This window comes from Rhinolophus sinicus, chromosome 2 (assembly GCF_057876585.1).
Source record: "Rhinolophus sinicus isolate RSI-liver-muscle chromosome 2, RSI-T2T, whole genome shotgun sequence".
In the NCBI taxonomy this organism is placed as follows: domain Eukaryota; kingdom Metazoa; phylum Chordata; class Mammalia; order Chiroptera; family Rhinolophidae; genus Rhinolophus; species Rhinolophus sinicus.
The window spans coordinates 101838825-101850848 of NC_142502.1; the positions used below are offsets into that span (position 1 = coordinate 101838825).

Sequence of the window (12024 nt, forward strand, 5' to 3'; positions counted from 1 at the left end):
GCACTCAGTACCTTCACCACTCTGCCCACGGCATCTCTCCTCCACCTCTCAATTTTCCAGCTTTGTTTTCCTCTAGTTCTGACTGTCCAGCCAACCCCCCAGCCACTGCCCATGAGGCATTCATGCACTACTTAGGGCATCTTTCACATTCTCCCCTCCCAGGGGCCTGTTTGGGTTTTCATTCCTAGCTCCTGCTTGACGACCATTCCCAAAGCTGTCTGGTTCAGCTCCCAGGCTCACTGCTCTTGCTTTAGATTCTTTTTTTTCATAACTGAATCACAGGAATGTACGTCCTTGGATTTTTTTTTTTAATTGCAGTGATTTTTTCAATCCAGCATTTCTAAGAGCTTTCATTAAAAGGAATTCTATGTTAGCTTAAATAGAATTATTTCAAAAATCCAGAAAAGTATACTTTCATGAAAGACAACAACACCTCTCAAAAAATAATAATAAATGGAGTCACCTTAAAATGTAGCTGGCGCTGCCATCCCAGAGGAACTGCTTTGCACGTCTTATGCCTCAAAACTTTGAAATGTTAAAGCAGCAAAATAACCTTTGCACTGGGCCTAGAGCCACCGTGTGCCTCAAAGAACTGCTTACAAAGATAAAAGGAAAGAGGATGTGATGACTATGGGAGTGAAAAAAAATTTTTAATCGTTTAAAATTAACATCACTGTATTACATTATCTGCACCAAAAGAAATGCCTTCCATCTATTGATATAATTGTTCCCCTTCCCTTTCTCATAAATACCCATTGCCTTTGTGTCATAATCAGAACATTATTTGGGCTTCTGCCTGAATCAGTGCGTCCCGAGTAGTTATTCTTTTCTTTTAAATCTCAAATAAAAGCTTGTTGCTGCTCACCTGGAAAGCCTTTTTATTTTCAGGTTCACATAGGGTGGTGACTATGAAGGGGCCTAAAGTGGCCTCACCTTCATGGTCCAGCGTCCCCTGGAACCAGGTATGGTACCTACAGAGGCTCTTTTGTGCTCACAGATTCCATGGATTGCTGTCTCCCTGACTGTGAAGCCCTCTTACTTTCAAGCCTTCTTCCTTTTTTGGTTGAGGTCAAACATCTTTATTTGAGGTCAGGTGGGTTTTTCTCTCAAGGAGAGATATTTCACCTCAAGAGAGGGATATTTCCCTAATGGAGGGGTAGGAGCGATTACCTCGGGTGCTGACATATGGGGAAATGTCACAGAAGCTTGTTACTGATTAGACAAGTAAAGAGTTAACAGAACTGGGCTTATAAGCTGTGACATTAACCACTTGGCTCCTACTCCCCTGGCTAGCACTGTACCTGCAAGCTGACAAGCACCTTACATCCATCATAGATGGGAATAGAAGAGTTCCCAATCACAATGGCAACCTCCTGCAAACTAACAAACACGTATCATAGATGGGAACAGGACAGTTCCCAGGAGAACACAATTGTAATGACAGCCCCCCTTGCAAACTGACAGGCACTCTACATCCTGCATGGAAAAATATAAAACCCCAGCACGCCTTCTCATTGGCACAGCTGTCTCTATTGCACTCTGCCCTGGCTAAACTCCATTTGCCCGCATCTCGCTCTTACCCCTCTGTCTCTGCAGCTCTCTCTCAGACTGCCCTGGCAAAACTCCCTTTGCCAGAACTTTCTCTGCCTGACTTTCAATAAAACTTTCTTGTTCTCCCACTTTGTAGAGTCTCAAGAATTCTTTGCATCTTCTGTGAATGACCAGGGGTTAATTCTATGCCAATGCAGTTATGTGGGAACAAATTTTCTTTTATGAGGAGTGACTTTTCACAGCTTTTGCTTGTAAGAAGCGCCCTGGGAGGTGAGTAGCTCTGCAGGGTTTCCTGATGGATGAGTACTCATTTGGTTGTTTCACACTCTTTTGTTTCCTTTTCTTGTCTCTGTTTGCTATGTTGCTTGTCTTAAGGAAAAGATTTCATGGGAAAGGAATCCAAACCTCTCTGGGACAATGGAAAGCGTTCTTTGGTTAATAAGCAGAAGTTTCTAATAAATGAATAATTTTGACCATCTGAGTAGGTACTTTAAAATTTCTTACTGTTTGTCCTACCTGAAACCTGACATGGTACTTAAAATAATTTAATAACTTTATGATCATAAATTTGGCAAAATTAGAAGCCTAATAGGAATTTTCTAAGCCTCAGTAACTTGCAAGGCCTTGCTAACAGATAATCAGAAATGCAAACACAACCCACAACTGCCTGAGACTAAATAAATCAAAAAGGGCAGGAGATGGGGAAGAAAGCTTTTTCAAAACCAAAAGCAGCTAAAAGAGTTCCTTTGCCTAAACAGCACCCTCCATCTCCTTAACTAAAGTGTTTATCAAGGACAAATACAAATCTTAGAGCCTTAGCCACCTGAGTGAATACACTTAAATTATTCCAACTGTTATAAATTAATGGGGGTTTTGTCTTATTGTACTTGTCTCATGGCTAAAAAAAAAATTCTTTTAATGAAACTATCAGATCTCTGTTTATGTCTGTTTATATATGTGTATGTATGTCTACCTCCAAAGGAAATCACTAGTCTTGGTTTATGTCAAGACCTCTGTTTAACTGGTTAAAAAATTAAGTGCTTATATGAATTCAGAAATATAACAGAAACTAACCCAAATTCTTTTTAGGATCATGTGATCTGAAAACCTATTTACCATTAAAATTGATTTAAATTTGTTGGTTTAATTAAAACAGACATGTCTTTAGAGTTATCAAATTTAATATATTGTCTATCTGTGTTTCCAAAAAGTTAAGTTCGTGTTATCTCTGTTACAGGGTTTGTCAACAAGAAAATATCTGGGGATAATAATTAATTTTAATATCTCATAAAATGTTCATGAGTAATCCTTGTATAATTATTGAGAATTACTAAATTAAATAGATGTAAATAAAATAAAAGAATTTTGGTGAAACTTCTCATCAATAAATATTTTATGGTGTGTGTACTTAAAAATAGTTCCCCAAAGTTTTTTGGTAACTTGAGACATTAGAGATGTACTATATTAAATGAAAAGATGAAAATTATTGAATATCTTATTTCCAAATAAGATAAAATACTGAAACATTAATTGCTAAATGAATCTAAGTTTACCTACTTGTGGCTTCTTAGTATAGGAAAACTAAAGATATTTGGGTCTATTAATAAAAATGTCTTATGTTAAGGAAGCACATGGTTCTAAAAATGATGAAATGTATTTGCCAGTCAAAAACCTATTTTTCTAGAGATTACAAAATGTATTCACAGATTTGTCAATCTAAAGAATGCTAATCAGTCTGAGATATGGAGATATGTTTTCATTAAGGAAAATGAAAGTAATTTTGTTCCGGTTATTTCAGAATGGGAAGAGAGAAAGAAAGAATTTTATCTCTTATAATTAAGCAGGTTAAATTTCAATTGTTATTATAAGGGCTTTTTAAAAATTAATTAAGCTAACATCAATGACATGCTTATGTAGAGCTAAAACTTAATGTTATTTCTCTGCTAAAAGCACAAAATTTTCATGTAGTATTGGGGTACTCTTAATAAGAAATTATCAGTGGAAAGCAAAGATTTATGTTTTATTTAAATGATTTCCTGTGTTCTTTATCATCTGGTCTTTAATTGCCTAACTAAACCAAGTCTTCTTAATATTAAAAAAAAAAAAAACTACTAAAATTTGCTTATAACTATGTAACCTTACGTATTTCTCTTTAAAATTTTTTCTTGTTACTTTGGTTAAATGCATAATTAAGTATTGTTCTATTAAGTATTGTTCCACAATGACCTCTGATTCTATTTCATGAAATGTTTTAAACCTCTTGATGTGTTTGACAAACCTCCCAAGATCAGATTCCAAATTGTCTTATTCACATAGGAATAACTTTGGAGTGTTCCAGAAGGCCCTTGAAACATTTCAAAGAAAACTTCTCTCTTTATAAAAGGGGAAGATTCAACTAATTAGGCTTATTTGGTGTGTTAATTACATGGGAAGCACTGTCAAATAAGTCATGCTAAACCTTTGATTATATTTACATAGTAGATATATTAGTATGCATTTTCTAAAAATTATATAAAATTCTGACATGTCCTGGGAACGCTGAAAAACGTAGTCCTTCTCTGTCTCTTAAAGCTGTAACTCTTACCTTGTCTTTGAGATGTAAACAACAAGAAATTAACTAAAATATTATCCACAGAGATTGAAGGGAATAAAAAAGTGGACTTTTTAAAATACAGACTGCTCTATAAGTTCCCTTGCAGATGTTGAGTTATAAAGAAATTAGGTTTTTTACAAAACTACTAAAAATTAATAAAAACAAATGACTGTACATGAAAATGGGATGCATGTTTTCAGCAGAAGAAGGTATGAAGTGCGAAGATGTTCTTTTGTTGAGGGAAAGGAAAATAGAATTTGTTTTTTTGGATAAGGTAGGATATAAAGGACATGAGGTTGTTTTTGTTTTGAGGGTATTTTGGTAAATAAAGCAAAAGGTAAGTAATTTTGTCCTAAACTAGAATGATTGTTTCAAAATTAGAAAGGAAAAGATAAGACAAAAACGGAAGGTACAGGTCAGTTGCAGTTTTGTGTGTATTGCAGAAGGTTTGTGGAGGAGGAATCTTGAGAAAAGAATTTCCATAGGGTCCAACTAACTAAGACTGGAATGGGAAACTGAGTCAACTACATTATGTGTATACGGATGTATGTGAACTCTCACCAGACCTTTAACCATGGCCATTTTTAAGCCTTTTGTAATTTACAGACAGTTACAATTTTACTTTGATACTTCGGCAAAATATATTCCGACAAATGTGTTTCATCTTCAAATATTCGTTAAAAACACCTTACAAGTCCTCTGTCCTCTAAAATACAGGTTTCTGGTAACTTTAAAAACATAACACTGAACTAGGTAAAGATTTATACAACTCTAAGGAAAAACTGGATTTATGAAACTACTAACAAGAAGTTAAAGATCAACAAGAATTAATAACATGGGTAAGAGTGATTATAGTTTTTTTTTTTTACTTTTCATATAAAATATTACTGGTGAAACAGGTTAGTTAGCATGCTGTTAGGTAGACAGGAAGGTCCCTGGAGGAATAAACAAAAGGCAGCCATTTCCTAAAACTCCATATTCTGAATTTGAAGTAACTCATTCACTCCGGGACAAACGGAGCAGATTTAATAGCTAGGAATGAGTTATTGTGCTAATGCATTCAGGTTGGGCAAACAGAGCAAAAAAAACCCATAAACAAATTCCATCAAAAGGTGTCAGTTCCTTTCTTCAAACAGCCAAGAGAAGATATAAGAGTAAGAGCCTTTGCCCGATGCAGGCACCCCATTTGTGACACCCTCCTGTTTTGGAGCTGTGACCCTTTGTTTTTTAATAAACTATTCTCTTTTACAACTCCTTGCCTCTCCTTGGTCCGTGCTTCCATTCTTTGGTTTCATGAGACACGATCCCGGCACTCACTCAAAAAATCTTATACATCACTGGTTTTTATTCCTCCTAGGTATAAGAAAAATTCTTCCTGAGTGTTGTGGGGGAGACCTTGCTCACTGCACCATTTGTCGTGCGGGGAGGCCTGCGGGGTCTCTGCTCCCACTCCCCACATAAGAACGCAGGATATGATGAGGCCAAAAAGGAACACCCACGGAGACATAGGTAGGGGAGTCATACCACTATATTCTCTCTGGTGGCACTATACTCTCACTGGAGGCTGGATCCACACTGTCTGCAACCAGCCATCCTAACTGCAATCCGCGCTTCCCAGCTCAGCCACCATCTTCTTGCTAGCCCCCATTTTCTGCTAGCATAGCCACAGCAGTTATATTAGTGTCCAATGGCTCACTGGTTACAGCTGACGGCCATTTACTACCTGAGCCAACTCCTTTCTATGTGAGGCCGAGAGCCTGGAAACTGCTTTTTGGGGTTCTGTCCCCACACTGAACTACTTAAGACCTACTGTAATTTGGTAAATTATACCTTTGTAAACAAAATTAAAGTTTTGATCTTTTCCTTCCTACCTGATGCCTCCAGATTTCAGATCCTCTTAATTAACTAATCCATGTGTGACCAAGTTTAAAGGTGTCAACTCTTGGATTCATGTTTCCTAATTTGAAGAAAGCTCTTGCACCAAAATGGACAGCTCAACCAACAGAACATTTGAAATATAAAATGAGTGGGAAATGAAGCAGATCACATCTGTTGTGGAAGCCAACCCAAGATTCCGGGCCAAGTCTGTATAATTCCCCTGCCTTTCTTCTCACTTTAATTCCTTCCTATCTCACAAAAATATGAGAGGTCAGCCACCCACTGTAATAGTTGTTTGCTTTTTCCCCTTAGTTTCTATCTGTGCAGGTAACATTGGGCATCACCTTTAAACCTGCTTCACACGTCCAAATGCACCCTAATTACACAGATAGACACGGACCTTTCATGCCTGGTGATGTCAGAGCCTGTGAAGACACCAGATTTGGAAGAATAGTTTTTCCTTGGGTAGGTATTAAAATGAAAAAGTGGGAGTTGGCCCGGTGGTTCAGGGGGTTGGAGCTCCGTTCTCCTAACTCTGAAGGCTGCCAATTCGATTCCCACATGGGCCAGTGGGCTCTCAGCCACAAGGTTGCTGGTTTGATTACTCCAGTCCCGCAAGGGATGGTGGGCTCCACCCCTGCAACTAAGATTGAACACGGCACCTTGAGCTGAGCTGCTGCTGAGCTCCCGGATGGCTCAGTTGGTTGGAGCACGGGCTCTCAACCACAAGGTTACCAGTTCGACTCCCACAAGGGATGGTGGGCTGTGCCCCCTGAAACTAGTAACAACAACTGGACCTGGAGCTGAGCTGCGCCCTCCACAACTAAGACTGAAAGGACAACAATTTGACTTGGAAAAAAAAGTCCTGAAAATATACACTGTTACCCAATAAAGTCCTGCTTCCCTTCCCCAGTAAAATCTTTAAAAAAAGAATAAAAAAGAAAAAGTACATGATTATCAACATATCAAAAAGCTTGGAGGAAATCGGTGTATCTACCACTAAAACAAAGCTGACCAGGAAAAATCTTTAAATTCCCGTATGTGAGTTATATTAGGCAGTAGAATTGCTCTTGACCAGCTGCTAGCTGAGCATGTGGGCTTTGCTGTGTTGTTAATACCGATTGTACTTGGATGAAACACCTCTGGAAAATAGGTAGAACTAAATAAAACCCAGGCACAAACCAAATGACTAAATACAGTGCCCACTGACACCTCAGGTTTTTTAATCTTCAACTAACTGCCCTCACTCTTTGCCTCTTGGTTCAAATCTATTCTTCAAATTGAACTTAACATTCTATTTGCTATTATAAAATACTTGCTGTTCTAAAACCGTTTATTTCACATGTCTTGGTGTTATAAGGACACCACTCTGATAATAGTTGGTCAACGTTTTGCAAATGCTCACTAAGGCCTGTGAGACTTTATATAAGAAAACCACAGGAAACTGCAGACAGTGTCTGCCCTTAAAGGAACATGAGGGCAAAACTTCCTCTGTGCTGGTGCTCTTGTTGCTCCAAAGCAGCTAAAGTTCCTAAGAACAAAGAAAAGCACTTTCCCTCCGTCATGGGACATGACATACCAGGAATGACTTTTCCTGGCAATGAGAGACCGACAGTGGCCTGACACCCTGAAAATGAGCCGTCCTAACAATGGAGGGCCAAGGATGCTTCAATGACCGATCAGTGCTGCTTTCCAGTGATTTATCAGCCATGCTTTGAAGAAAAGATGTTGATCAAAATGGGGGAAAATGTCAAAAAAATATTAAACAGAGCCACTTTAAACTGGAGTGGGAGCTGCCATCCCAGAGGAACTGCTTTGCACGTCTTATGTCTCAAACCTTTGAAATGTTAAAACCGGGCAAATAACCTTTACAACTGGGCCTAAAGCAGCATTATGTCCCAGAGAACTGTTTACAAAGATAACAAGAAACCTGCTATTCTGACTGTTGAACTGAAAATTTTAATTATTTAGAATTAGCATCACTGTTGTTATTTGCACCAATAGAAATGCCTTCCTTCTATTGATGGAATTGTTCCCCTTCCCTTTCTCATAAACACCCATCGCTTTTGCTTCCTAATTGGAATATTGTGTGTGTTTCTGTCTGAATCAATTCTTCCCAAATAGCTATTCTTTCTTTGTTTTTTTAAATCTCAAATATTCGTTGGCTCTCTCTTTGAAAGCCTTTTTATGTTTAGGTTAACACACCCATAGAAAGAGGTGGACGAATCATAAGTGTACAGTGGATTTTCCCAAAGTGAACGTTGAGATAAGCAACACCCACATCAAGGAACATTTCCAGCTCCAGGAAACCCTCTTGAGACATATTCAGTCATAAACCAACCTCTCCCCAAGTAGCTCTGAGCTTGATTTTTAACAGCGGAGCTGAGTTCTGTCAGGTGTTGGTAGAATGGAATATTACAGGGAAAACCCCTCGGTATCTGCCTCTCACTCAACATAATGTCCCCGGGTCTCACCCCTAAGGCCGTGTGTGGTTGTGGATTATTCATTCCCACAGCTACGGGGGGTGCATTATATGAACAGGACCACACTTCTGTCCTCTGACGTTCATGGGTATTTGTGTTATGCTCAGATTTCACAAATCATGCTGCTATGAATGATTTTTTCATATATTCTGGCACACACATGCACACATGTCTATTAGGTACATAAGTAGGAGTGGAAATGTTGGGTCATATGGCGAGTGAATGTTTCGCTTTAGAATGTAAGGCCAAAGAATTTTTCAAAGTACTTGAATCAATTTACTCTCCCACTAGCAATATATGAGATATAATTAAATTTTTGTCAACAATTGATATTGTCTGACTTTTTCATGTTAGCCATTCTGGGAGGTGTGAAATGATATCCTATTATAGCTAATTTGAATTTCCCCTCTGACTAAATCGTTGAGCAATTTTTGTTAATTTATTAAGCATGTAAATATCTTCAATAGGATACTGGACTGGACTAATTGTTAATAACTGAATGGGACTCTGTAATGTGCCAGCATCTTTTAACTGTTAAGGTCCTTTTGTTATAAATGGATCTGTGGTCAAAGACCTGTGAGATAATAAAAAAAATGATCTTTGTCTTCAGTTCCTAAGGCAGAACTCCTAAAACCTTTTAAATCTCCCAAGTGAGAAGAGTGACTTTGGGATGACATGACTCTTGGTTGAGGGGTCCTAGAGAGCGTCGGGATGGGGCTGGTCACTAAAAAGATTAGAAGGTTGCAACTTTTAGCCTCACGCCCTGACCTCTGGGGAGAGGAGCTGGAGGCTGAGTTCAATCACAAATGGTCAATCACTTAATCAATCAGGCCTACGTCATGAGACTTACATTAAAAAACAACAACACCTACATCGACAGAATTCAGAGAGCTGCCGAATTGCTCATCACATCCATATGCTGGGAGGGTGACACACTCCAACTCAGTGACAGGCTCCTGCGCTTGGGACCCTTCCAGACCTCGCCCTACGGACCTCTTCATCTGGCTGCTCACTTGTATCCTTTATAACCAACTGTAACAGTAAGCTTAGCATTTTCCTTGTGTCCTATAAGTTGTTCTAGCAAATTATTGAACTTGAAATGGGGGACCCCCAACTTAGTACCCACATCAGACAGAAGTGCAGGTAACATGAGGGGGACCTGAAACTTGTGACTAGCGTCCTAAGTGAGGGCAGCCTGTGGGATGCAGCCCGTAACCTGTGGGGTCTGCTGTAACTCCAGGTAGGTGGTGTCAGAGTTGAGTTGAAGTGTAGGACACACAGGTGGTGTCCGAGAACCAGAGAATTGGTTCAGTGGAGAGAAAAATCCCTCACCATCCCACAAAGAAATTTAGAGTAAGAGTGAGCAAGTCAACCTCCCCCTTGGATGTCAATTATTAGTCCCTGTTCTTCCAGCCAAACCTGAGTGCCTATCAAGTACCACAGAAAGTTCTAGTCTCAGATCTTTGCTCTAAGAATTGAAATTAGTCATTCTTTACACATCCTCCACCTTGCACACCTAAACTCTTTTCCTACATTAGGAAAATTCCACACATAGAGTCTTGGTGGGAGGCAGAGGCCACTTCACTCCATAAGAGGGAAACCCACTGTCCCCAACACTCTTGCAGCTGGACACGGCATGAGGCCCCACCATCAAGTGACCACATGCCAGACTCTGACTCAGGACGTGGTGACACAGAGGCTGGAACCTTGCAGAACGCATTTGGCAGTCACAACACAGCTTCCAGGAGCAGCAGTGACAGCAGTCATGGCCACAGGGTCCGGGGTCCACATGGCTGTCAGTGGTGTGAGCAGTGACACATGTGCCCAGCAGCAGGGGCAGTGGTTCCCACGTGGGACCCGACCTGGGGGACTGTGGGTCAGTTCCTGGTGTGTGGCCTCAAGCTTGTTCTGTGGCCTCCCCAAAATATTACTAGGCCAGAATATTTTACACAGACACACACACACACACACACACACACACACACACACACACGGGCGCGTGAGGTCGGACAATTAAGTTCGTGAACTTGTTGCAACGATGCTGCTAACCTTTTTTGATATCAGAGGGATTATTCATTGTGAATTTGTACCAACTGGACAAACAGTTAACCAAGTTTACTATTTGGAAATGCTGAAAAGGCTGCGTGAAAAAGTTAGACAACCTAAACTTTTCACTGACAATTCATGGCTCTTGCATCACAACAATGCACCAGCTCACAGGGCACTGTCTCTGAGGGAGTTGTTAGCCAGTAAACAAATTCACGGTATTGGAAGACCCTCCTTACTCACCTGATCTGGTCCCCAATGACTTCTTTCTTTACTCAAAGATAAAAGAAAGATTGAAAGGAAGACATTTGATGACATTCAGGACATCAAAGGTGATACAACGACAGCTCTGATGGCCATTCCAGAAAGAGTTCTAAAATAGCTTTGAAGGGTGGACTAGGCACTGACATTGGTGCATAGCTTCCCAAGGGGAGCACTTCGAAGGTGATCTTAGTGATATTCAGCAATGAGGTGTGTAGCACTTTTTCTAGGATGAGTTCCCGAAGTTGTCTGACCTCGTGTGTGCGCGGCTGTGTGTGTGTGTGTGTGTGTGTGTGTGTGTGTGTGTGTGTGTCTGTGTGTGTCTAAAGTAGAAAAAATTTGGATTCCATTATTTGCCCCCAGAAATCAATCTGGGGAACAGTTTCAGGAGCGAGCATTCAGAGATTTTATTATGCTGACCTGTGACCCACTCCTAAATCTCCCACTGACTCTGCCCCATGGTAGAGAGAACATGTAACTCCCAAAATCACGTCTCATAATAGATGATGTATGTACTCCCCTTTCTGAGGAAAAACACTCTAAAAGTGTATTTCAGACCATTCCCCACCCTGAGCTCCACCTCAGAGGTTCCCAAGTTGGCTGAGCCCCAGGACAGCTTGTGGGCTTCTTACAGACACTCAGGCCTCTCCCAGACCCACTGTCTCAGAGAACAGGACACAAGCCCAGGAGTCACTTCTGTAACAAGCCCTGCAGGTGAGGCTGACGCACAGCCTGTGGGAATCTTGGTGACGGTCTTGCTACTAAAACTGTGATCTGAAGACCAGCAGCGGCACCAACCTCCTCATGAATCCACAGTCTCTGCTCTGCTCCAGACTTTCTGAGTCTTAACAAGAGTCCAGGGGATTGCCGCCCAGGGAAGTTTGGGATTCACTGGTCTACCTGCCTATCGACGTGGGGCCAGAACTGTGCCGTCTGCACAGGTGTGTGGTCTGATCAGATCACAGCACTGGGGGTCCAGGGTTCAGTCCTGTTCCTTTCTCTTCTACGGCCATCACTCCCTTGGTGACCTCATCTGTGCTGAAGGCTTCAAACATCATTTATATGTGTCACCTCCCAAGTCCATTTCTCTAGCCCAGACATTTCCCCTAATGTCCAGACTCATCTGTCCAACTGTCCGTACGATGACATCTCAGTTCCAGCATCTTTAAAATGAATGTCTATGAGGCCCCCACCCCTCAGACATGAGCCTTT

The 12024-nt window shown here is 40.6% G+C and overlaps 2 protein-coding genes across 2 annotated transcripts in view; both read right to left on the reverse strand.

The window, feature by feature from the left end:
* The window catches only part of LOC109439660 (patr class I histocompatibility antigen, A-126 alpha chain-like), a 478827-nt gene that overhangs the window by 142203 nt on the left and 324600 nt on the right, over window positions 1–12024 (reverse strand). The gene's annotated exons all lie outside the window — the stretch shown is intronic.
* The window catches only part of LOC148758852 (patr class I histocompatibility antigen, A-126 alpha chain-like), a 91524-nt gene that overhangs the window by 74114 nt on the left and 5386 nt on the right, over window positions 1–12024 (reverse strand). The gene's annotated exons all lie outside the window — the stretch shown is intronic.